This window comes from Ammospiza caudacuta, chromosome 6 (assembly GCF_027887145.1).
Source record: "Ammospiza caudacuta isolate bAmmCau1 chromosome 6, bAmmCau1.pri, whole genome shotgun sequence".
NCBI classification, from domain to species: domain Eukaryota; kingdom Metazoa; phylum Chordata; class Aves; order Passeriformes; family Passerellidae; genus Ammospiza; species Ammospiza caudacuta.
The window spans coordinates 24,210,188-24,235,114 of NC_080598.1; the positions used below are offsets into that span (position 1 = coordinate 24,210,188).

General features: G+C 36.0%; 1 protein-coding gene across 3 annotated transcripts in view; it reads right to left on the bottom strand.

Annotated features, from left to right (window-relative positions):
• LRRC4C (leucine rich repeat containing 4C) overlaps positions 1-24,927 on the bottom strand; it is a 485,283-nt gene that overhangs the window by 35,490 nt on the left and 424,866 nt on the right. For all 3 annotated transcript variants that reach the window (XM_058807065.1, XM_058807064.1, XM_058807066.1), the window contains one exon: positions 17,013-17,145. The gene's annotated coding sequence lies outside the window, so the exon portion shown is untranslated. The remainder of the gene's footprint in view (positions 1-17,012; positions 17,146-24,927) is intronic.

Below are 24,927 nucleotides of genomic sequence, written 5' to 3' on the forward strand. Positions count from 1 at the left end.
GGCAAAACAGGAAGAATTTAGATTTCTGAATTCAGCTTGATTACAGCTCGATTTATTTCTTCTACAGCAGATTCATTATTTACTAAACGGGGAGTTGATTCATCCAGATCAGTGAGTACTTGGACTTGTCTTATTCCAGCAACCTGCATTTTACATTTCTTCACAGTTTTAACAAATACAGTGCAAAATGCTCAGCCAAATGAGAGCAGTTTTCTTTCCTTTCAAAAAGCAAATAATCCTTGCATGATTTGCAGTTGCTGTATTAATTATATTTTTAAAAAATCTATTTACTTATGATTTTTCTAAGCTACTCCAAAAGTAAGACCATTTAAATGTTGATTCAGTTTCAGTGCCCAAGAGAACTGCCCCCAAGGAATCCCAGCCACTGAATCACTTGAAAACGCCCTTGTAAATTAGCAAGCATTGCACAAACACTGCTGGTAAATTCAATCATTTCTGTGTCATGCTGCATTGTTATCTCCTGCTCACTTAGAGAGCTGAAGTTCATTCTGCCTTGATTCCATGTAGGCTAGTGAGATGATACGAATGACTTTGGTTAAGTAGCACTGACTCTATTAATATTTAAATACAGGGAATAATAAAACCAGAGCAGAAAGACTTAGAAATTAAACTACCAATTGCACGGTTCTTCTTCGTGTTCTCTGTTTCTTTAATAACCCTCATTTCTACAACGGTACTTTTCCCTTTTAAATATTCCTTTGTATTTAATGTAGAGCTATTAGAAGAAAGAAATGCAAAAGATCAAGGTTCAAGCTACAGTATTTCTTATGTCCCTCAATCCCTATGGGCTTTCACAGAAGTTACCAGGGTCAGAATTTTGAAAACAGATGCTTTTGCCTGAGCCCAGACATCAGCACCTTTTAGAGATGCTGTTATATAAGTACTTTCAGAAATCAGAGCCTTGATACAATAAAATCAATCTTTTGTTTATTCTTTGAGTGATTGCTTCCTAAATTACAGGAAACTGAGAAAAATATTCAGAACTTTAATACCACATATATCCCTTCAGCAACAAAAGCAACAACATGTGAAACTATTACATGAATCCCATGTCAAACACAATTCCTACTATATTACTACTATAAAACTCCTGCAAGTAGCAATTTCTTAGTTGAGACTAAATAAAGGATAAAAATCTAGACTTTAGAATTTATTCTCATAATGTATAAAATGCTTGCTAAATTTTAGATTTCATGAATTCATACTTATTTTGATCATGTTATAAACTTATCTCAGTGTTTTATGTAGTTACATAAGTAAATGTTTATATTGACTGAGGTATTATTTCAATTAAATATAAGTACAGGAGAAAAAAGACTTTGTTCTGCTTGTTCGAGGTTTTTTCCAAGATTGAGACAGTTCAAAATTTATTAAAAAAACCCAAACCTGCTACATGACTTTTCATCAGGGCTAAAAATATTAACTTTCAGTGCAGCAGTGAGGATATAATTAAAGTTTGCAGATGGTGTGTTTCCAATATTTGGAAAAGAGTGTAAAAGACATGAAGAATAATTCTTACTACAGCATTACAAGTGTATTATCTGACAGTCTATTAATATTTTCCCCATTTTATTCCTTACACTCAAGTAATGCTAATATTGTTCTCAGGCATATTACAAATGTCCTGCCTATTCTGTTTGTTTACATTTATAAACTCACATAAATTGGTGTCAACTATATTTGTATAGATAAATATAATTTAATCCTTTTTTGACCAATAAATGGAAGTGATTAAGCAATAGTTGGGTAAAGAACTATCACCTCAGTTGTCTGCCCCTCCTACAGCTAATATTCCAGCCTTAATGAAGTTAATCATCTTGCATTAGATATAACAGTGCCAGGCAAATTGTCAGTGATGCCAATAACTTGGCAATTTTCTGAAAAGCCACTTCAGCCGTTAAATTGTCCAAGTTATTCATTCTCATCAACCTGCTAGGGGAATAATTTGAAAATAAGATGATCTAGATGTCTAAATAAGATATAAATAAAATTCTTTTTTTTTTGCTCTAACAGAGAATGAGGATGCCTTGGATTTTTGGATCCTGATCATAAAAGTACTTAATACAGCCATGTTCTTACTTATGTGTGAGACGTACTTACATCATGGCATGAAATTCCTGTCACATACAAAACTGAAGTAGACTTTAATATAGAAAGGAAATTGAAATGGACAATTTGCTGCAGAAGTGCTCCCATATGTATCTCATGAAGTTTAACAAGGCCAAGTGGAAGCTCCTGCACCTGGGTCAGGGCAACCCCTGGTGTCAATACATGCTGTAGGATGAAAGGATTGAGAGCAGCCCTGCTGAGAAGGGCTGAGGCTACTGGTGGATGAAAAGCTGAACAAGACCCAGCAATGTGTGCCTGCATCCCAGAAAGCCAAATATATCCTGGGCTGCATCCAAAGCAAGGGCAAGGGAGGAGATTCTGCCCCTCTGCTCTGCTCTGGAGAGACCCCACCTGCAGTGCTGGTGGGTAATATTTTATGGTACCAAACAGTATTAATAATAGTCCACATGTTCAGGCCTCTTTAAGACTCTCAGTGCAGGATCTATCCTTCACCTGTAAACAGCACATTTTCGCTGCATGCTTCTAAACTGCAGACAAGGTTGAAAGGAAAATAATCTACATTTTTCAAAAGGCTTATCTTAGAATGAAGAACTCCGGTGATTCATATGGAGTATGAATAATAAATCTTTAAAATTCTCTTTGATACATCTTTGCACAAGAAACAGTCATTATTTAGAGGTGCATCTGAGAAGTGAGAGAACTTAGTTATGACCCACAAAGGGAAGCTCTGTGTATGAGGAGAGTAAAACAAAGTAGCATTCCCAAATTCACATGATATTGGGCTGAAACATAGGAAATAAAATAAACATATTGCTATGACTATTGCATATTTATAAAGCACCTTATAAATGGGAACTTCAAAGGCTTTTTCAAAGGATTCATTAATTAGATCACAATAATCCAGTGAATTAAGTTTATGGTATTCATTTTAAACACCATTAAATTTAGGCAGCTTAAGTGACATACCCAAGAGTGTATATACAAAACAGTGGTAAATTAACAAATTGGGCCCCTCAATTCCCTTGAAGACTATGGGCTGACACTTCAAATTTCTTATATGAACAAGACAGTAAGGAGACATATATGTTCTATCCATGAAAGAGGATTTTGACCATTACAGATTTAAAAGTGCAACAAAGGATCAAAACTCAGTGATGAGCAATGAGCATACTGAGCCTGGAAAATATGGAAAATAAATAATAAGTTTTTCCTCTGAAGTGTGACTTGATTATCAACTGAGACAACAGCCTAACGTGAACTGTGATTTTCATAGTAGAAATTTGCTAGATATCCATCTGATCACAAGAGGTAAAATGAGGTGGAGATGATAATTGAAATGCAAAACAGGCAGTTAAAAAGATGGCATAGGTTGCAATCAATGGGGGATTTCAACAGCTGCCCAGACAAGTGCTGGAATCCATTACATTGGATTAAGAAATGTCACCAGTGCAGTAAGCAGTCAGACTCAGATTATAGTAGTTCAGAATAGAGAAGAGATCATATTTCATTAGGATTATTCCTGTTTCCTTTTAACATAGTTCCCAGAATATCATGGAAGAAGTGATACAGAGATATAGTTCCAATTTTCACAACTTGACAGGTTTCTTCTATGCACACACCACTGTCATTTTAAATACTTATCTACAGCATATATTTCTGCTGCAGCTTTGCTTGCAGCAATGTAACTGCATCTCCCACACTAGATCTATCACTTAAGAAAGCAGCTAAAATTTTAAAATTAAGAATCTCTAAAACTTGATTACCACAGAGCTCTTTAACAAACCATATAGATGCCTATCTTGCTTTCTTCTGCTTGTGATCTTTTCTCACTGTTTTCAATTCTAGATATTCACCATTGACCACTTGCTGCTTATTGCCCACACAAGTCTGGTCATAGTTCCTATTCAAAACACCCCACTATTTAAAGACATGTATTAAAGCAAGCTACCACTAAGACAATAATATCAAATCAAAGTTTCCACATTAGGTTTTCTTGTTTCATCCAAAAGAAAAAAAAAGGCAAATTGCATATTTTTAAATACTACCTATTATGTTTTCATCATTCATCTTAGAGGCTCTAGCTCCCCAATAGCCAGCTTTTTTCATATGAGTGTCATGAGTAAAGCAGTGCTACTGATTAACTTCTCAATTATGTATCTGTCCAGGTATTTTCTGAGCTCAGAGTGTAACAGGCACTATAACCAAAGAGAATGAAATGCATTTGCAAGATTATTTGAAAATAATTTTCTATAACCTTGGTTTCAAAATGCAGCTAGTTTTTCCTCTTACACTTATAATACGCCAAATATCTAAGCCTTCAGACATAAAGGTTACGATTGCAGCACTATGCTAGAGGTCCAAATATTGGAAAGTACTGGTCACCCCAAAAGCCTCACAACTTGGAACAGAACATTAAAGTACTTAGATCCTCACAGTATCAGTTATTACTTGAAGTGGTACAATAAAACTTCTGGGAATGCTCTGGGGCTCATAAAAAACAAGTATTTAACAGAAAAGCACATAAACTGTAGTCAAAAAGATAAGGGATGTGTCAGCTGCAGGAGCTGACTTTGGTCTAAGGTTTAACCTTTCTGTCTGATTTTCTTGGGCTTCACTCCTGTTCCCTCTATGCTATATTGGAACACTTTCCACATCATTTGGATTTTATAGTAGCCAAAATTGTAAAATTCATTCATTATGTGAACATATTATATGAATGAACACAATGACAGAAAAGAAACCAGGAAATAAAAAATAAGAAAAGAAGAATCCCTTGTATGTTTTAGAATGGAGAAGGCAAATACTGCATGGTTAAACTAATTTCAAATTATAGTCATACCATGTAAGTATCAAATTTTACCCTGCTATTAACTTGAAAAAAAAAAAAAAGCATTAAATGATTTTAAAAAATCAGAAAATTATTTTATTTCATCTTACCAACCACACATTCTGATATTGAGGAATGTCTTGCTGCACCTGAAAAAACTTTAAATTTACTAATAATTTACTTTGATAAGCAATAACAGCAAGAATATTTGAGATTAAGCCAGATTGGAATTAGCTCAAAATGATCCCAAAAGATGATGAGAAAAAAACTAAACAAGCTTTTAAATCTATATCTCTCAGTGGGTGATATAAGTAAAAATGAAGCAAAGCAAATCAAACCAACCAAACAACAAATTTAAAATAAAATTTTAAAAAAATTTAAAATTAAAAACAGGGAGAAACTGCAGTCTTTTTTGTCCACTGATGGGGAAGAATACCCATTCTTTGTAAGTGATACGATCTCAAACTCTAGATTGGAAACCAAGCCCAACAGTTTTCAGCACCTTACATCATCCTCCCCAAATATGAAATTCTCGACAAGTCACAATCCTTACAGTGGAACAGGAGCCAGCTCCTCCTGTAGCAACACAGGTTTGGCACAATTTTATGAAACATATATCTCTGTCACTAAAACAGACTGTAAAATAGCTAAGAGCAAAAACTAGGTAAGAAGGCGCCATTTTTATGTCATCACTTGTCATTCCTCGTCCTGAGGTTCTGTCTGATTGGGTCTGCTTGGCTCCTACCTACTTGTGTCTAGTTAACTTGAACTGCTTAACAAGTTCTGTGCATGCATGGCTTCACATTCCTGCCATAAATCTCCTAGTAGTACCGATACTCCATGTTGTATTTCTCCTGATTGTGTTCCAAAGGAGCAAAGGCATAAGAGAAGAGCAGATGACACATTTTATTCACAGATAGGTGACATCTGAGACCAAGTAGGGCACCAGATTAGTACAGTTTTCTCTGACTGTGAGTCATAAATCCCCTGAAGGTCACACAGAGGTTAAAAAGAGAGCTATCAATGAGCAGCAGCTCAGTCCCTGCAGGGCTGTGAAATAAGAGACACTATTATTACTTACTCCAATTTTTACACTTCCCAGAAAACTCAAATTACCTTTAATTGCTGGAAACAGTTCAGCTCCTCTAAAATGAAGAAGTCAATAAGTGCAGTTGTTTTTTACTCTCCTGTCCTGAGGGGACTTGTTAATACTGATTAGGTGAGATCACGCCAAAACAGATGAGCTGAGAGGGTCTTTAACTTTCAGAAAGTTACCTAAATGTAATCAATAAAGTAAAAGATCTGAGGAGAGATGGCAAGGGAATAGACCATTGTTGCACAGCCATTTCTCTTGGCAACTCTGTCTTTCTCTGAAAGATCCTGCCTCCTGTGTCCCCAGCCAGATTTCCATCCCCTGAACACACATTTGGTTGTGCTAGTACAATTCCACTCACTGCAGAGATTTCTGGAAAAGAGGGCTACAACTCTCAGGTTAATAACAAGCCTTCCTGTAAAGGCAGAATAAGTTTAAAACAGATCTTTCTATTTCATCATGCAGCCCCATTAACAGTCATAGGGGTAAACAGCAGGGACAGAATAAACTTAAGCAAAATGTACTACTCTATCAGGATAGAGTGGAAATAGAGCTAGAGGACACAAGGACAAGGACTAATTACTAACTAGAACACCAATATGGAAAACAGAATGACAGAGGGTGTACGGAAACCACTGTTCATATCTGGAGTAGAGAAGGACAGGGTGAGTCAGCAATATAATTTTTTTTTAAATCTTTTTAATGCAGACAAAATCAATAAGATGATGGCACAATTGTTTCCAAGAAGAATGGCTTTCAGAGTTTTCCATGAGGTTTTTAAAATAACTAAACATGATGAGGCTCTTGAAGACTGCAAGGGTAGAACTACAAGACAAAGCAAATACAGAAGCATTGATGAAATGCAGAGTAAGAGTACATCAAAGGAGACCAAAAACATCTCTTCAGAATTGCAGGAGGAAAGAAATGGAAAGCTAATCAATTTTCCTTTTAGCTTATATAAATAATACCAAGTTAAACCAAATGTCATATTTTAAATGCATACATCTTTCTTTTGGAGAGAAACTGATGGAGTGTAAAATATACAAATAGCAGCACAAGTAAGGGCACCTGGAGTATTTAGTCCTTGACATACCTTCTTTTTGTACTACCTACTGTCAGAGGAAAAAAATCAGGTCTAGGGAAGAACCCTCCCTTCTCAGATGGACTGCTGATCTCAACTCAATAGTCTGCTTCCCCTCCATGTGCAGATCTCCAGCTGCTTATACTGGGAGTTCTGAGTATGCAGTGAAAGGGTTTTAAATTCCTAATAATAGCAGGAAAAATTGTATTATATCTAAAACAGAAGCAATGTGCTTTAACTAAAAAATACCAAAATAACAACAAAAAGTTTATTTCAATTGCAAAAACAAGCATTCAAAAAAAAAAATCCCAAAATGTCTTTGCAGCTCCTTTTTCAAGTCATCCTCTGCAAAACATGAGGCAAGGTCTGAATAGATGGTGAATGTAAGGGAAGGAATGACTAAAACATGATCACGCACTTGAGAATAATATAATAATATTTATATTGATGTATGCAGTATAACCACTCAATCCCTCCCACATTTTACTGGAAATACAAAGGATTTTCTACCATAGCAATCCTTACATATGTACTACATTCCTTCTGAAGTGGGGAACCAAAGAAGGTGAAGTATGGCAAATTTATGGTTCAGAAAATGAAGAAAGTCAAAAGTAGAGCTGTTAATGGACTATGCATGCACACTTCTATTGCAATTGTCATAGAGGTAACACAGCAAAAATCATAAAAAATCATTAAAATTTGAGTAAAATAATAAAGCTAAGAAATCCAATTTAATTTACCACTAATAAGTTTCACAAACCTCATAAATTTAGTTTCATTTAATGCTCAGAATAATTAATTAAGAGATATATATATATATATATAAAGGTAAGGATCAACATAATTGTCTACATATCCAGTTCAATGTAATTCCTTACATGCACTAAATTCATAGGCATGACTAGGGAATATGGAACCTTTTCAAGTGAAGAACATAATGTATAATAATTAGACTGAATTTGTCCTTTTCCTCTGAGGGCACTGGAGATAATAACTGTGATGTCTTTGAAATGACAGCATGGCAGGTATGGTTCTAAGCACCATATGTCAACGGCTCTGAAGCTTCCCTCTGAACTGACATAATTTAATAATATTTTTTCCAAATAAAACCTAAGTATTGTAGCAAAACCCCAGCTCTTATGCATTCTAAATTAGCTCATCCTGTATTCATTTCACTTGTTTACAACTCTTATGAAGTTTATCTCCTTTACCTGTAGTTATGTGGAAGTCATCAAAATCCATACATACAATTTAATCAACACTCAATAATTTTATGTACAAGCTAGCATGACAGCAAAATAAAAAAAAAAAATCAAGTGTGTATATATCTTCTTATACCTGAATGGATAGGCAATATATTCTAAAGGCAAAGCTCCAATATTCCTCTTGAAAGTCAGAGAGTATCTTTCCATCAGAATGAAGAGGTTTCAAATCAGGCTATGTTTACCATAGTCCAGTGTGTTCTGAAAATGTTCACTTTTTCCTATTCTTTTGTTTGTTCTGTGATTACTTCAGAGATCAAAAGTAACAAATGCCTGGAAAACCTGCTGAAATCTGTTTCTGAGACTAAAAGTGGAAGCTATACCCTTCATTATAATAACAAAACTTTCCTATCTGAATGACCCCTAAGTTAGTTTTTACATGTTCCTTGATTATATTAATAATTTTAAAATAGAGGAATGGATATTATCATATCCTATGAGAACCTAGAATACTACTTTTTGTTTGGAAGTCAGTTTTAAGTTTGATGGAACAAATTCTTCTTGTTATTTCATTCTGTAGACAGCATAGCTTACAGTATTAACTCAAAAATTCTCACCAAATTCCACATTAGTCTCTACTATAGAAAATTCTCTGTTCACACTTGGCTCAGGAATATATGAAACTTTGGCAAGTAAGACAAGTAAAGTCTAATATTCCATATTCATAAAAGAAGGAAGCTGAAGAACACATTTAGCAAAGTGGAAAGGAGGATGCATGCCAATAAGTTCAAGCAAAGCACTCCTAAATAGAAGATTAGCTTTACATTTCTCACACATCAGATTAAACCCCATGAAAATCTGATTTCTCTTTTCACCTTATAAAACCTTATTCTTATCAAGTTTTTTAATCAAGCAAAAGTAGAAAATAAAAATATTAAAAAATACATCTATTGTGACTGGCTGTACATTTTGTTTATGCAGATTTTCTAATTAAGCTTCAGCTGTCATTTGAATCTCATCAGCCTGTTATACTGGGACAGGGGAAAGGTCATCAGAAAAAGATTTCTGGTGGCATTTTGTCTGAACAGAACCATTAGAAGGAAAAAAGCCTGGGAGTGGTACAGAAGAAAATAGCAATGAAACCATACTTCACAAACATGGAGTTAAGGAAGGATGCAAAGCATGATCTGATTTTGATCCAATGCTCAAGAGATTAATCAGCTATCACTCTCTGATCACCTGACTCTGACATAGCAGAGGTGCAGCAATGGTGTCATTGCTTTGCTCAAATACCTAAACCCATATTTTCCACTCTTTTGATGCTAATCAGGTAAATAAGAAATTTGATGCAATCAAGAATGATCATTGATTTCACTCTACAACCATCCAGGATGCACAAAGTTTATATGCAGTTTGAATTTGTTATTGCTCACACAGATCAATCCAATTCAGTGTGCAAGCCTTATTTTTCACTTTTTTCTTTTTGGACCATGACACCTTTTTTTTTTTTTTTTTTAATTACATTTTTAAATTACCAGCAATTCTGTATCAAATGACAATTTCTACTTATAGAGCCCTTCTTCCTCATACTGGTAATTTTAAAGTTAACTTTTAGCTGCAGCAAAGGAATGGATTATGGTGGCTCCCAGATTTGTCACTAGTGGATATTTGACAATATTTATCATTATTGTGGAACTCAGCAGCTAGTTGTAATGCTTAATATATGCTTAGAAGAGATCAGGACAGGAGAAATGGGAACATCTCTTGCTTATAACTCAAAACATAGTGGACTGCGTCTTGCCAAAACTTTAGTATTCCTAGCAAAACTAAATAGGGATACTTATGCCACTGAACAATATTTTCTGGTTTAGCTATTAATCCTTTGTTATAAAAAGGGCTACTTTATTTTCAAGACAGTGTATAGGACTGGAGACAGGACCATCCTTGCCTCTCTCTATGCAATGTCCGTAACTAAGACAGCTTTTCTCTGTTTAGACATTTTAAGGTAATTTTCAATTGTAGTGTCTCAAATCCTCAAAGTACTATCAATACATGCAATAATAAAGTCAAAGTGGAGCTTTCTGTGGAGAAAATGGCCCAGATTTCCAGATCAAAGTCACTAGGGAAGAGGTTCTACCCCCTGCAACTTTCTTAATGCTGCATCTCTGTGTCTTTGTAAAACTGAAGTAATGATCAAACAGAAGTTGCAAAGATAAATTACCTACTCATTTTCACTTATGCTGCTTCTAAACATGAAATTTTGCTATAGAATCACATTTTCAAATGCAATATTCAGAGAAGTTGAGCACTTCTGTGTTGCTCAGTTATTAAATAAATTAACCCGTGCACTGTCACTTTTGTACTGATGTAGCATATTTTTCTCTATTCATCAGAGGCTCATTGTTTACAGTGTTACTTCATGTATCTAAAGGAGTAAATGACTCTGAACTCAAATACTCTTCTATTCATCCCAGCAAAAAAGTTTTAAAAGAAATAGAAGTCAATAGCTGTAAATCAAGAGGATTAAATATATTGCTTCCCTCATTGCAGCATCTGAATGATATAGACCTCTCTTTTATTCGGCTCAAAAAGCTCTTTTCATAAAATATCAAAGGCACTGCCATAATATAGCAATGTTAGAAGACTATTAGAAATAATATTATGACAAAGTGTAATAATCAACTTGTCCAATATAAAGCAATGCTGTAATATATTGGAAATATTTTCACAGTTTAGTTCTGTTAGCTGCTATGTTCCATGTGGCATAAAATCAGCCTTGTTTGTACTGCTCATTTGCTTTATATAAAAAGTGCAGGGATTGCCCTCAACATAATTTTCAGGTTTTTCTAAATCAGTTCAAATATCCATGTGACTAAAATGAACAATGACTTACTGGATTAAAGCAATCTTCAGCCTACAGAGGCACAGAATACCCAGGTCTGCCTGGTGACGTGGGTTTCCTCTTTGCCATCTGCTTCTAAGCAGAAGGAACAGAGAACTGTTCTGCCAGAGGGAATTCCTTCCCAAAGGCTGATACTTGGCATTCACAGTTCCCATAAGAATGCTTAACAGAGCAGCAGGAAGCGCTCTCAGCACTGGTGTCTCGAGGTGCAGCTCCTTTTCCACCGCTCTCACATTCTTCTGCCCTTTCACCTCTAGCTCTGCAGACAGCCCTACTGTCTCACTGTGGTGCATCTTGATCCTGAACATAAGACAGGCTTACACAGAAAAAAGTTATACCGAGCAAAATTTGAGATTAATTTGAGATTTGCTTTATGTGAAGCAAGCAAACAGAACATTGCAAGATAAAAATAAACCCCAAAACTGACCATAAATCACCATTCTATTCTAACCCTACAAGTATGCTTCATTCACATCCCTCATGTACATTTCTTCCAATGTGCACTTTCTCAAAGGCCATATAGACATGAATTCTCTCCCTTCCCCTCACTTTATGAGGTTCCACAAGAATAACTTCCATCACTGCTACTTTGGGTAGATTTAAATGTCCTGGGAAGCTCTAGCTGCAGTCAGGTAATTTGTGTATGTAAGGTGTATTCATCTGCTTTTTTAACAGTCACACTGTCTAATCCGGACTGTTCAATATTCACTTTTTCAATCTTTCAGATTTCAATAGCTTCATGATAAATATTACATCAGACACTGGATATAAACAAAAGATGTTATGCATCTGATTGCTGGTATGTTAACAATTTCTCACCGAGATCTCACCTTCTTCAGCAGACGCAAATGTCACCTCAATAAAAAGTGATCTACTTGATGCATTTGAGAGTTAATTCTTTCCCTCCCCTTCACCCTGCTTAAATATGTTCTCTTTTGCAAGTAAAAGTTTAAAGCAATTTGAAGCTGATCTTTTGTTATCTATCAATTTTATATTGCCAAATCAACAACTTGTGTTTTCCAAATTCCCAATATTTCAAGGGAATAAGGGGAAAAAAATTCTATTAGGTATTCAGATCAACTCTTCCACATCGAGTTTTATTCTACTGTAGTCAAAGCAAAATTTCTGTTGAAGGAAATGTTAAAAATTGCAGGACATAATTCTGGAACAGTACAGGAACCACAATATTCAAAGGAAGGTATCTGAACATCCAGTCTTACAAAGAGTAAATACCACAAACTGCTCTCCTTCAGCATCAGATGACCAGTTTTCTGCTACCTATCACAACAGAACTTGAGAACTGAAAAGGGAAATCATAATTTATCAAACTAAGAGGAGCATAATTGGTAAGAAGTTACATAATAGCAGAGAAAAAACAAGAAAAAAAAGGCAGATGAACAAAGCCCAACTCTACAGACATGAGGAAAATAAAGAAGTAATTTGATAGACTGTATCATTGGCATTCTGGCACACTAAGGGGACCAGCTTTTCAACTATTTTTAATGAAAGAAGAATTTTACACACTAAGTTTCAATAAAAAGAATATGAAACATAAGAAAACTATTATAAACATTGTTATCAGCTGTGGAGAGAGTAATTTAAATGGCATTCAGTGATGCAGGTGAAGGCTGTCTGGTAGCTCATCCCTTTCATATTTGATTTCTCAGATAATTTCAGAGATCCAGTGGTCTATCCTTGTCATGTCATAGGCTTTAGCCCTTTCCTGAAATATTGAAGGAATTGCTGCTGTCCTGTCTCTATTTGACTCTTAAGGGTTATTGACATTGGTTCTGCCTAAGGGTTCTTTCTTCTAAGACAAAACCTCGGGATCTCTTGGTGCTTTCTTGCCTGCTAGCAAGGGGTACTGCCAGTTTTGCATGCTCATGCTTTGTGACTGCAGTCTTATTAATCTCCAGCTGTGTAGAGCTAGTTTTGCCCACACAGACATTCAAGAGACAAGCTTTGTTCTAAGCATGGCTATGGGATTTGTTAGGTGAAAAGAACTTCTGTTTTGATTTGAATATCTCATTTCTTCTGTTCTGTTTCAAACTCTGGGCCATGCCTCATTTTCAAATGGAGATTTTCATTATGTTTAAGAACATAATTAATTCTGAAGCTGTATACACTTCACTTAATTTGAAAGGTTTGGACTTTTCCAAAAATCATGGAAGAAACTGGTTCCTCAGCTGTTACAAAACAGGAAACAAAATCAAACCCTGCATTGACTACTATGACTTTACTCTAAATACCCTCAATGGGGCACAGAGACTGAAAATTCAGACCCATTAATCTTAAAACGTACCAAAAGAAAATATTGATCAAGCAGACCAGCAAAATGCAGCCACTTGTAAACTGACCAGCCAAAGAAATGCACAGAAAGAGTTCTATTTGCTAGGACAATGTGAAACATTTGTCATTCATACCAGAAGCAGAATCTGGTCAGAATTCAAGGATATATACTTAGTACTGATATCAGATCAATATCACTAGAGTCCAATGAAGATGAAAGCCTCTTACTGAAAATATAAATTACCCTTAAACATCAAGATCTCAAGTTATATTAAAACAGCACTCTTATCTTCTACCTTCAGTCCAAATGGCATTTCAAGAATAGTTCACATGAAACACAATTTAAGCAGGGAATCAGAGACTGAAACATCAATCCATTAGGTTTCCTATTTCTCAGGAAGTTTTAGGTGTGAAGAAGTTCAAACTTCACTTAATCTCTTGCAGATGAAGATATCACAATGTCATCCCCTCTAATTTCAATTTCTTTCCCTATTTGTCTTGAGGGGTTGTAATGTCTTTTCCAGTGTAAAGCCTGAAATACAAATGATTCTCTATGGCATTGTTGGATTCATAGAACTATAGAATATCTGAAGTTGAAAGGATCGTCAAGTCCAACTCCCTGCTCCTCACAGGACTACCTAAAACTAAATCATGTGACTAACAGTATCGAACTCTCTCAGGCTTAGGGCCATGGCCATTTCCGTGGAGAAGCCCATGGCAGTGACCAACCACCCACTGGGTGAGCAACCTCCAATCTGAAGTTCCCGTGGTGCAGCTTTATTCCATTTCCCTGTGTCTTGTTGCTGGCCACTAGAGAGAAGAAATCAGCACCTTCCCCTTTGCTGCCCCCAGAAGGAAGTTCTAGACTGCAATGGGGTCACCCCAGCCTTTCCTTCTCCAAGGTGAGCAAACCAAGTGACCATAGATGCTTCTAATAAGTCTTGCTCTTAGGACCTTTCACCATGTTGGTTGCCTGTGGACAGAGTCTAATAGGTCAATGTGCTTCTTTTGAGGTCCCCAAAACTGCCCTCAGTACTTGAGGTGGGGCTGCAGTGTAGAGTGGGACAATAATGTCCCTCAACCAACCAATGATGCTGTGCCTGATGCACCCCAGGACACAGCTGGCTCTTTTGGTTACCAGGGCACTGCATATTCAATTTGCCACTGACCCAGTTCCCAGATCTCATTCTGCAGGGCTGCTCTCCAGACTCTTCCTCTGATTTGTACATACTACCACACTGACCTGTCCCCAGTGGAGAATCCTGCACTTGCTCTTGTGTTCAAGTTGCAGAAGTTTGCAGAGAACTGTTGCCTGTGGGATGGACTCACAATGGAGAAGTTCAGGGACTGCACGCTGGATCGGGGGAAGGATTCCTCTCCCTGAGCAGTGGCAGAAACAACCCAGGATAACCTGGTCATAACCCTCATTTCCTGTCTCCGTGCACTGCTGGATGTGGGGAGGTGGAGCTGGGAATGAGAAAGGGATGGAGGAGCGTGTTTTTAGGATTTATTTTACCTCTCATTATCCTGCCCTGATTTTGTTAGTAACAAGTTCAGTTAATATCCCCAGTTTGAGTCTGTTTTGCCTATGATGGTATTTGGGGAGTGATCTCTCCCGGTCCTGATCTCAACCCATTAAATGTTCTTTATATTTTCTTTCTCCTGTCCAGGTGTGGGGGGGATTGACAGAGAAGCTTTGGTGGGTACTGGACATCTGACCAGGATCAAGCCCACTACACTGATCATGCTGTGTATATTAGCATAAAGGCATTTTAAATGTGCTCAGAACATCATTGAGCAGACTGATGGACCTGCTAGCACACCATCCCACAAACATCGGCATGCTACCCTCATGCTTTTCACTAGTGAACCTGGTTTCATCCCTTTCTCGCTTCAAATCTAGTTTAAAGCTCTTTTAATTACACCTATCAACTATTGGGCAAAGATCCTTTTTCCCCTTCAAGAAAGGATTATCACTAAAGCATCCACAAAGCAACATTACAGAAGTTCCATGAGAGCCTGCCCACATTGCAAGTACAAAAATGCAACCAAGACGCCTGAAACACAGTAAAGGACTGACACTGGGTCCTCTGGATCTCAGACCAGATCCAACCATGAGCAGGCTCTTCCTGTCTTTTGTTTACTGTAAAGTATCTAAGACAAATTGGTGTCATTTTTTGTGAAGACTACTGGGCCCTTACTAAAAAAAGCCCCATAAACTCATTTCTACTAGATAATAGAAAACCAAATTAGGTCTGGAGAAGCTAGGTTGTTGAAAAGTAGATTATAAGCTGAAAACTATCCCATCTATAAATGTAGGAGGCAAGGCCTCCCTTTCTTGTATCAAACCTTTCTTCTGTGACGACTTTGTGAATTGTAGCAGTAGATTCTCTGAACTGTTTTAATGAATGAATGTCAGGGAGCCGGAGGGAGCTCATCAGCAACAAAAGGAAGGTATCTCCCAGGCACATTTGAAAGCCTAACCTAGTATTCAACCAGCCAAAACATCTATACTGAGCAAAGAAAAATATTTCCCCATTAAACGATATTTTATGGTTTTTCGGTGTCTCATGAGATGTGGGAATAGATCCTTATGAAAACTTTTGCATCAAAAATCCCATTTTATTTTCTACCAGTGTGATTTTCCATTGTTATTTTTCTTGCACTCTGCATACATTAAGGCATATTAATAAAGGGAAAAAGCAAGGCAGCCTGTCAGATATTTCAAAACGTACCATGGGAAATGATTGGTTTAGGATGAGTGAATAAAATCTGTTTGTTCAGCAAACTTAATTTTAGCTGAGAACCAAGAAATATGTGTATAGCATGGATATATGATAAGTTAACTGGGCTCAAAAATACACCATATAGCTGGGCTTTTGGGACTGCAGAAAATGTTTTGATGCTTCATGGCTCAACTTTCAACACAAAGGAGAAAGCATTACAGTAATTCTGAGGGATGACACGTTTTTAGTTTGCACATTCTCTTGGACTTCTGAAATGCTGGGAACAAAAGCATCCATAGTTAAAGCTTCAGGGTAGGAAGAGAGTCTCCACAAGCACAGTAGCTAAGGTGAGATTGAAAGAACCCAATCAAACATGATTATGTACTTTTAAAAATTCAAATATTAGCTCTCCCTGTGAAAGAACATTTTATTCTGCTAAATTGTTATAGGGCTTATAAACTGGCATTTACAGGATTTTAATCCCTATAAAGAATTTTAATTTCTATAAATTTCTTGGAAAGTTACTGTAAATTTGTGATTTGTATTCTCTTACAGGTCCAAAAGAAAACAAGAAAACCCCTGTAAGATACAGCATCCAAATTCTCTCTCACACAAGGATGGGAATTGAAACTCAGCACAGTTTAAGAAGTTCAGGAAAGATATTCAAGGGATGCTGTATGAAGAGTCAGACAACAACAAAGGTTTGTGCTCCCCTTCCCTACCAGTTTGCTGCCATGCATTCCAACACATCCGTGGAGCCTGAAAAGCTGACTTGCATAACAATATCCTAACGTGAATTACCTTTTCAGTAGGATTACCGTCTCGGGAGGTGATGTTTCTCCTCGTTTCCCAAACTACCCCTGGACCTTCTCATCCTACTAGCCCATTGGAGACTGTTCCACAGAGCTGCCTGGACCCCCCCACAGCATCCACCCTGTGGAAGAAACAAAGATTGAGAAACTGTGATGCAGCAGTTAAATTTTCTCTTGACATAAATTGATGACATGGAGAGAGAATAACTCAGGTAGAACAAACCATGATCTAGAGCTGTCACACACAATCTGAGAAGGGAGGGGAGTTGCAGGATTACAGTGCCCCCTCAATATATGTAGGTGTGGCAGAACTGCTGAAGGCACAGTTATTTTGAGAAGACTTTTAAGGAACAAATACAAACAGAGATTTCAAAGGCAGCAATTAGTCAATAATGTGATCACTTAATCTTACAGATGACAACCTTGCCTTGCCTGTTGGAAATGCCTGTATTTTTGCATACTTAGCAGTAAAAGGAAGGAGGTGGTTACTTCTGTATTTCTGTAATAAGTAGCTTCATCATACACCATAGAGGGCAAGGTGGTAGAATTCAGGTCTTTTTCTGTCATTAGTGACAGTGAAACTTGTCTGTGTACACCTCTTGAGGGCAAGGCATTCCTTCCAGCATGAAAACTATCTTCTTCTAGAGTCTTATATGCACACCATAGCAAAAATTAAAATTAAGTTTTAAAATTAATTAATTTGATAAATAGTTTTCAATTTATAGCCTCTATATACTGCATCAAATTTCTGTATCAGTAATAAGTAAAGATTATAAATAATCATGCATAAAATTTCATAGCTTCAAAACACAGATCGGTATGAGATATAAAACAGGCGATTGTTTTCTTTTTACTATTTAAAAAAAATTAATTTGCAAAAGAAAAATAAATTCTACTATCTCTTGTTTATGACAAAAGACAATTGAGCAAATCATGACTTCAGATAACCCATAAGTCACTGATTCTGTTTTTCAAAGACCTGCCTGCTTTCTATTCCTTTGGCCTTGGCTGCCTAGCAACCTCCACAGAGCTTTCTTAGTCTATACTAATTCTGGAGAGTTTTCATTTATATATTTATTTATGAGAATGTCTATAAGGAGGATGCAGAACAAAGAGCTGCTTGTTCCTTCCTTCTAACAGTGGATTCCAAACATGTCATCTCAGTGTCTCAGTGAAGGACACAGTCCTCAGTTTTGCAGAGGTACCTGCCTCCTTGATTTTGCTTGGGAAAAAGCTGTTTCTGTTAGACAAAAGCTTCATCTCAGTAGAAGGCTACTGATGTAACAGGCACTAGTATTTCTTGCCCTCCCTGTTGGTTTGATTCATTGATAAGATTTTTCACCCTGGATTCCTAGGTCCTTATATAAGGTTACTGTGCTCATGCAGCCTGCAGCTCTTACTTAACATGAAGACAGTTTGTGCTACTGCTCTGGGTCACCAACAGCTCCAGTATCAACCAAGCTCTAGAGGGAAATGGAGACTAAAGCTGATCTGCTGTGTCTGTGACTCAAAGCAGGACAATCTGGAAGGTTTGGATGGGACTGCTTGTTATAATAAGTCGTTTGGAACAGGATATGGACTGTCTTTCCCTGAGCCAGTCATCAGCTTTGCATGGAAAAGACTATTTCCTCAGGGGTTTTTCTGTTGTTTGGGGTTTTTTTTTTCCCCTTCATTATAAGTGCAAAATTGGGGATTTCACAGAAAATATCTCTATGCTACATTAAGAAAATACATATTCTCTTGCCAGTACTATTCAACCAGCACTTTGCAAATACTTTAAGCCCTTATCAACACAGCAATCTCCTCCAATTGAAAAGAAGGGGAAAAAAAACAAGAGAGGAAGGGATCATCAAATATGCACCCTGAAAAGCTTAACAGGCTCTCTCAAATGATGTGGTAAAGAAATGCCAGTATTCGTAGTTTGCAGCCCCATGGCGGGGATGTAGGATTTGTGTCTCACTACTTCCAACCCTGAGCTCCGACAAAAGAGGTTGCATTTACTTCTGGATCACACTGAAGCCTGAAACACAACAAATCAATATGTCTTAAGATATCTCAATACACCTTAATCACTTGATTCCATTTTTTTTCTGATTAAGTTGACCTTTAGCTACGTTCTGTCCTTAAAGGAAATGCAAGGGATCTGTGACAGAACATAAATCTGAAACCAGATCTTCTAACTTCCACTCAATTTCTTACCAACAGGGCTAGATACATAAAGATTAGGTTGTTGTAAGTCGTAGGATTGTGGAAGCATTTTTAAATCTTGGTGTTTACATATACTTATGAATCAGTAAAAATTTACTCCCAATTCAATAGTAGGGAAAGAATATATTTTTAAAAATCTCCTCAATATTGTAAAAGGCAACAAAAATATTGGTATATTGGCTGGGTGGTATATCGGTGTCCAATTAAATAAAATAAATGTAACAATACAAATGATAGAAATTATTCAAAAATTACCTGCTGGTTAAAAGAAATACATTTTGTAGAGCAACTTACAAAGAGTGAAAATACTCCTAGAAACTAAAATAAGCGAAATTATTCAATAAACAGGAGAAAGAAAGTTACTAGAAGTAAACAGAGGCCTAGGATTTCTTTTTTCTATTCATGGACTAACAATAAACAATTTTTCACGTTCCTTTCCCTCTGTCATTCCACACACTAATGTAAATTCGTAGTTAGCAGCAAATATCTCAATCTGTACTCCTCTGAGTTATTGTAATACAAATAAATTCCAAACATAATCCAAAACTAAGTAGTTGCTTATTGAAAATGAGTTTCCATACGTATGTTCATTTTTCACAGAGCATGATTATTATAGCAAAACTTGAGCATGTGGTGTTTCCTCCCCTTACAAAGTATGATCACAATTACATATGTTTTTAAATGTTAAGTTAAACTCTCTGAAAATAAACCTACTGAAGGGTACCAGAACCACAGACTCACATGTCTGTTTTCTCACTTACTTTTGTGAGAAGTCTGTTTTTAATAAGTTCAAGGGCATGTAAATAGACAATAGAGAAAAACTTCTTCATGCATTTTTATTTAAGAAAATGTGTAATAGGGTTTTCTACAGAATGAATAAAGTTGCACCATGCTAGAGCAGCTAGAAAAGGAAATTCAACCAGACAAAATGAACTGTCTCAGGGCATATGGAAAAATAAGTTCCATGCAGCCCCATTCAAAATTTCAGAGACTATAATTAGGTACTAAATCTACTACATTTAGACTGGAAAACCTCACCTGCCATGCACTTATGGTCCCAAAAGAAGAGAATACTAAAAAGAGATACAATCCTCCCTCCCTCCCCTCCCTTCCTTCCTTCCTCCCTTCTTTCCCCAAGAAAGAGATACAAAATGCCTTCAGTTTCTGGATATGGACTACAGAATAATGAAATGCTAGGGAGGGTGTGGGAAAAGGTAATTACAAAGCAAATGAAACTTTAGTGGGAAAAACAGAACAAGAAAATTATCATCAACATGAAAGTGTAATCTTTGCTTGAATAACTAACTCACCAACGAGAATTGCAAGAAACCTTTTCAAAACAATCAATATTATTATTCCAAAACTCATCTCCTCATTTCAAGTGCACTGTATTTACTTCAGACTTAGGCCAGTAACTGATCAAAATTTGGTCTAAAATATTTAAATATTTTCTGACAATTCATTATGGCAATAAGTAAGAAAAACTCATTGAAGTTATAACTGGGCTTTAGTCATTGTTCTCAAAGCAGTGATATTTTTACAGATTGCAAATGGATGAAAAAATCTGCAGTAAAAAGAGTATTTATCATGAAAGACTAAACATAGTAACATATGCTACCATGATTATAGTAAAGAACATAAATAAGCAGAAGAGAAAAAACAGTTACCCAGTTCCTGCTATTTTTAATAAATATCACTAACAGGGTAACATTCAACTGCCAAAAGAAAGGAGGTTGTTATACTCTGTTACTACGTCTGGCCCTGAGCTGCCATTCCAGAAGAGCACAAGTTTCTTGTAGATTCAAGGCCTTATCTGCCTGCTCCTGAAGTCTTGGGTAGGCTAGGATGTGTGAAATAGCATTAGATTCTGTTATTTATGAATCTGAGTCACTTGCAAGCTGTTAGTAGAAATGTGTGTGAGCTCTGGTTACTTACATGTTAAATAACAAGAGTAAAATCAATAAAACAGAAAATCATAGTGTGCTATGCCCACATAAGACTTTAACATCAGGATACAGAGAGAAAATACTAGAAAGCTCCTTAAAGAAAGGTGTGTGTACACAAATTCTATACTAGCAGTAAATATGAAGAATTTAGAGCTAAATCTCACCTCTGACTGCTGACTCACTGTGCAGTAACATAAGCTACTGGTGTTTCCTTGATGGTTCAAAAAGGTGTTCTTACTAGCTTTCATTCCCTTCAGTTTTTGACATATTCTGCCATTGCAGAGCTCTATTTTATTTAGCATGCTTAAAAGAGCAGAACTTTTTTAGACTTCAGAATTTTCCAAACCTCCAAAACCCTGATTAGCTATGGCCAAGGTCATAACTACACTTTTTCCTGATATTTTATCTTAGTTAAACGCTGAGCAAGAATTATTCTCTTGCATAAAACCTGTACTTTCTATATATACTGCACTTCTCCTTTTTCTTCTTTCAAGAATGCCAGATGGAAGCAAACCAAAGAATAGTTGTATGCCTGGTATGCTAATTATTTTAATATTTCTGCATTTGAGTTTAGCAGATGAGGATTAGTTAATTCTGCATGGTTATCTCTCCAAAACCAATTTAAATAAGGTACACCTTCTAAATTGTAAAATAATTTTCTCTGATCTTCTGCAGCAAAGATATTCACTCATACACTATTGATTGGAAATGTTTTTGTACATCTAATCAATAAACGAGTTAATATGTGTTAAACCAATCTTCTCGACTATTTGTCTTGCTCAGCCTAACTAATACCAAGCTGTGAGCGATTCATTTCAGAGCAGCAGTACAGTGTGAAAACCAGACTGGTGTCTTTTTAATGTGAGTGTCTGTGTGTGCTTACAAACACAAAATGTCATTAAAAATATTTTCCCCTGACAATATTTCCCCCATTTTAAGATCAGTTCTATTGACTCTTAATAATGGTCTCCAGATACTCATCTGACAAATGGCTGTTTAATTTATTTTTTACTGTGAAAGATTTGACCTGGTTTGTTCATCTATAAATACACATTTTTGTACTGTAGACAGAAATATGCATTTGTTTTAGCTTTCATCCCTGCTGTGTTTGTATAACACAGTAGGATATTCACAAACAGAAAGAAAAGAGATCGAAGAACATTTGATAGTGTTTTCTAGCATTTTAAATACAGAAAAAAAAATTAGTGTCTACTTCATCAAGTGCTAAACTCAGTATGGCTGAAATGAAACAGAGACTGGGCCAGAGAGAAAAAAAATTTTCATGTTAGGTGGAAAAACAACCCATGTTGTCAACAAAGCAATAGGATGAGTGCTACTGAGTTCTACTGAACTGGTAATTTTAAACTTATATTCACCTCCCCTAACAGCATATCTGATGTAGCTCCAGCTTAGCAATGATTATAAGGAATTTTGCTATACCAGAAGGTAATAGCATCAAAGCAGTCTGTGAGGATCTTTATCTCTACAAAAAAAGGAAGGTGATCATCTTAACAGATCTAGAGCTGCAGAAAAATTCAGAAAGAAATTTTGAGTTCCAGAGTCCTATTTTAATCACAGTAAGACATAAGTCACTATTTTTAAAGAGCAGCTAAACCTTTTTTTTTTTCTTTTCAAATGAAAACAGAAATTCTCTATTGTTAGTAGTATTGGTATTGTTATTATTTATGTGAATTATTCCTATTTTCTATTCCCCTGCTGGTGTATATGTTGCTTATATCAAAATTTTGCAAATCTTTTACCAACTTAATACCATTTTGTAGAGTTTTCAATCATTAATTAGAAGTGAATTTATGTAAATCAGTTTCAGAAACACAGCATGGAAGACAAAGGGCTGGCACTAAATAACCTTTAAGATCTGTTGTGATCCAAGCAATATTTTAATACTGTTATATGAAAGGAACTACAGGATGTTCCTATTCACTAGTTCACGTGGATACTTCCTAATCACAATTCATTTCCCACAACACAGAGTTTCCAAATAAAGAAAATTTCAATTATATTAATAATGCAAAAGACCTATCCCCTTATTGAATTTATTTTCTGCCCTTTGTACCCTCAAAGTATTGTGAAAGAAAGTGACATCATTTGCTGATGTTGCACATGGGAAAAAAACTTATTCCCTGCATCATGAAAAAGCAAGAGTTTGAAAGGTGCCTGCTTTGTAACTGAAGAACATCTTTCAGAAGATTTGAAGAATACGGTTTATCTTATACTAATGAAGAAGGTGATTTATTTACAGTATATGTGCATAGTCACTTATCATTGCTACTCTTGAGGTGAACATAAGGTGGAGGCTGACAAACAGGGACTGAAGCACAGCTAATATTATTCCCTGCAACATACTGAATAGAAATAGCTTAATCTTGCCTTGCTGGAAGGGGATATGCACTGTTACCTGCAAAAGAACAGGGAAAAACCCCACCAAACAATTGATGTAGAGCCATTAAAGATCAAAATATTTTTAGTGCTATTGCAACAGTGTAGTCTACTAGTACAAAGCAAAGCAGTTAAAAATGTCAGCTGCTTTCTTATCTGGAAATTGTTCATAAATTATTGATGCATTTCTCTGCTAATAATGATATTTTTAAAGAATTTCCAGAAATACAGCTAAAAGAAATTAAAACCTATAAATTACAGATTAATTATGTGTCATTGGTCATCTAGTGCAATGCTGATGGTTCAGATGGGATGACCCAACCTTAACAGCTAGAAAGAGGCAAGAAAATATTTGAACATTTCAGGAAAAGAAACGGAGGCTTTAAACATGTAAAGGACATAAAAATAGGGGTTTTTTTCCTTTAAAGAGAAGGTGTTTTGGAAATTATGTTCAGTTTAAAAGAAGTTCTCTTCCCTCTGAAGAGTAAAATGGGAATAGTCACCAGATCTCTAAATAATAAATATCATTATTAGCAGAGCATTTCTCTGCTAATAATGATATTTTTAAAGAATTTCCAGAAATACAGCTAAAAGAAATTAAAACCTATAAATTACAGATTAATTATGTGTCATTGGTCATCTAGTGCAATGCTGATGGTTCAGATGGGATGACCCAACCTTAACAGCTAGAAAGAGGCAAGAAAATATTTGAACATTTCAGGAAAAGAAACGGAGGCTTTAAACATGTAAAGGACATAAAAATAGGGTTTTTTTCCTTTAAAGAGAAGGTGTTTTGGAAATTATGTTCAGTTTAAAAGAAGTTCTCTTCCCTCTGAAGAGTAAAATGGGAATAGTCACCAGATCTCTACCAGGAACATTTGCTTCCTGTTACACTGATTACCAAGATGTGAAAAATACCATCAGTTCCAGCTCAGTACTCCAGTTTTCCAAAACTGTCAAAATCGTACTCATGCAAAAGAAGTATCCACGCAAGCATAATGAAACAATCTGATAGAAAATGGCACAGACAACCACAGGCAGTGGTGCCCAGCTTATGAACCCTCATTAAGATACATGAACTCCACTTGTACATTTTTTTCTCCAAAATATGCAGTGCCCATTTTCACATGGCAAATTTGGAATCAAATAAAAGTAGTAACCTGTAGGCCTTATAAAGTCTCAGAACAGACTTAGACTTTGCAAGCAGGTTATCTGGTTAAGCATTTTAGAAATATTTGCGAGCAGAATTTTATCATCTCAAGTATTAATTTCTATGGTCTGGGAATTACAGTTGTACCTGCATTAATATCACCTTTTTATTGCAAATAAAGAATGGTGAAATTTGCAGAAATA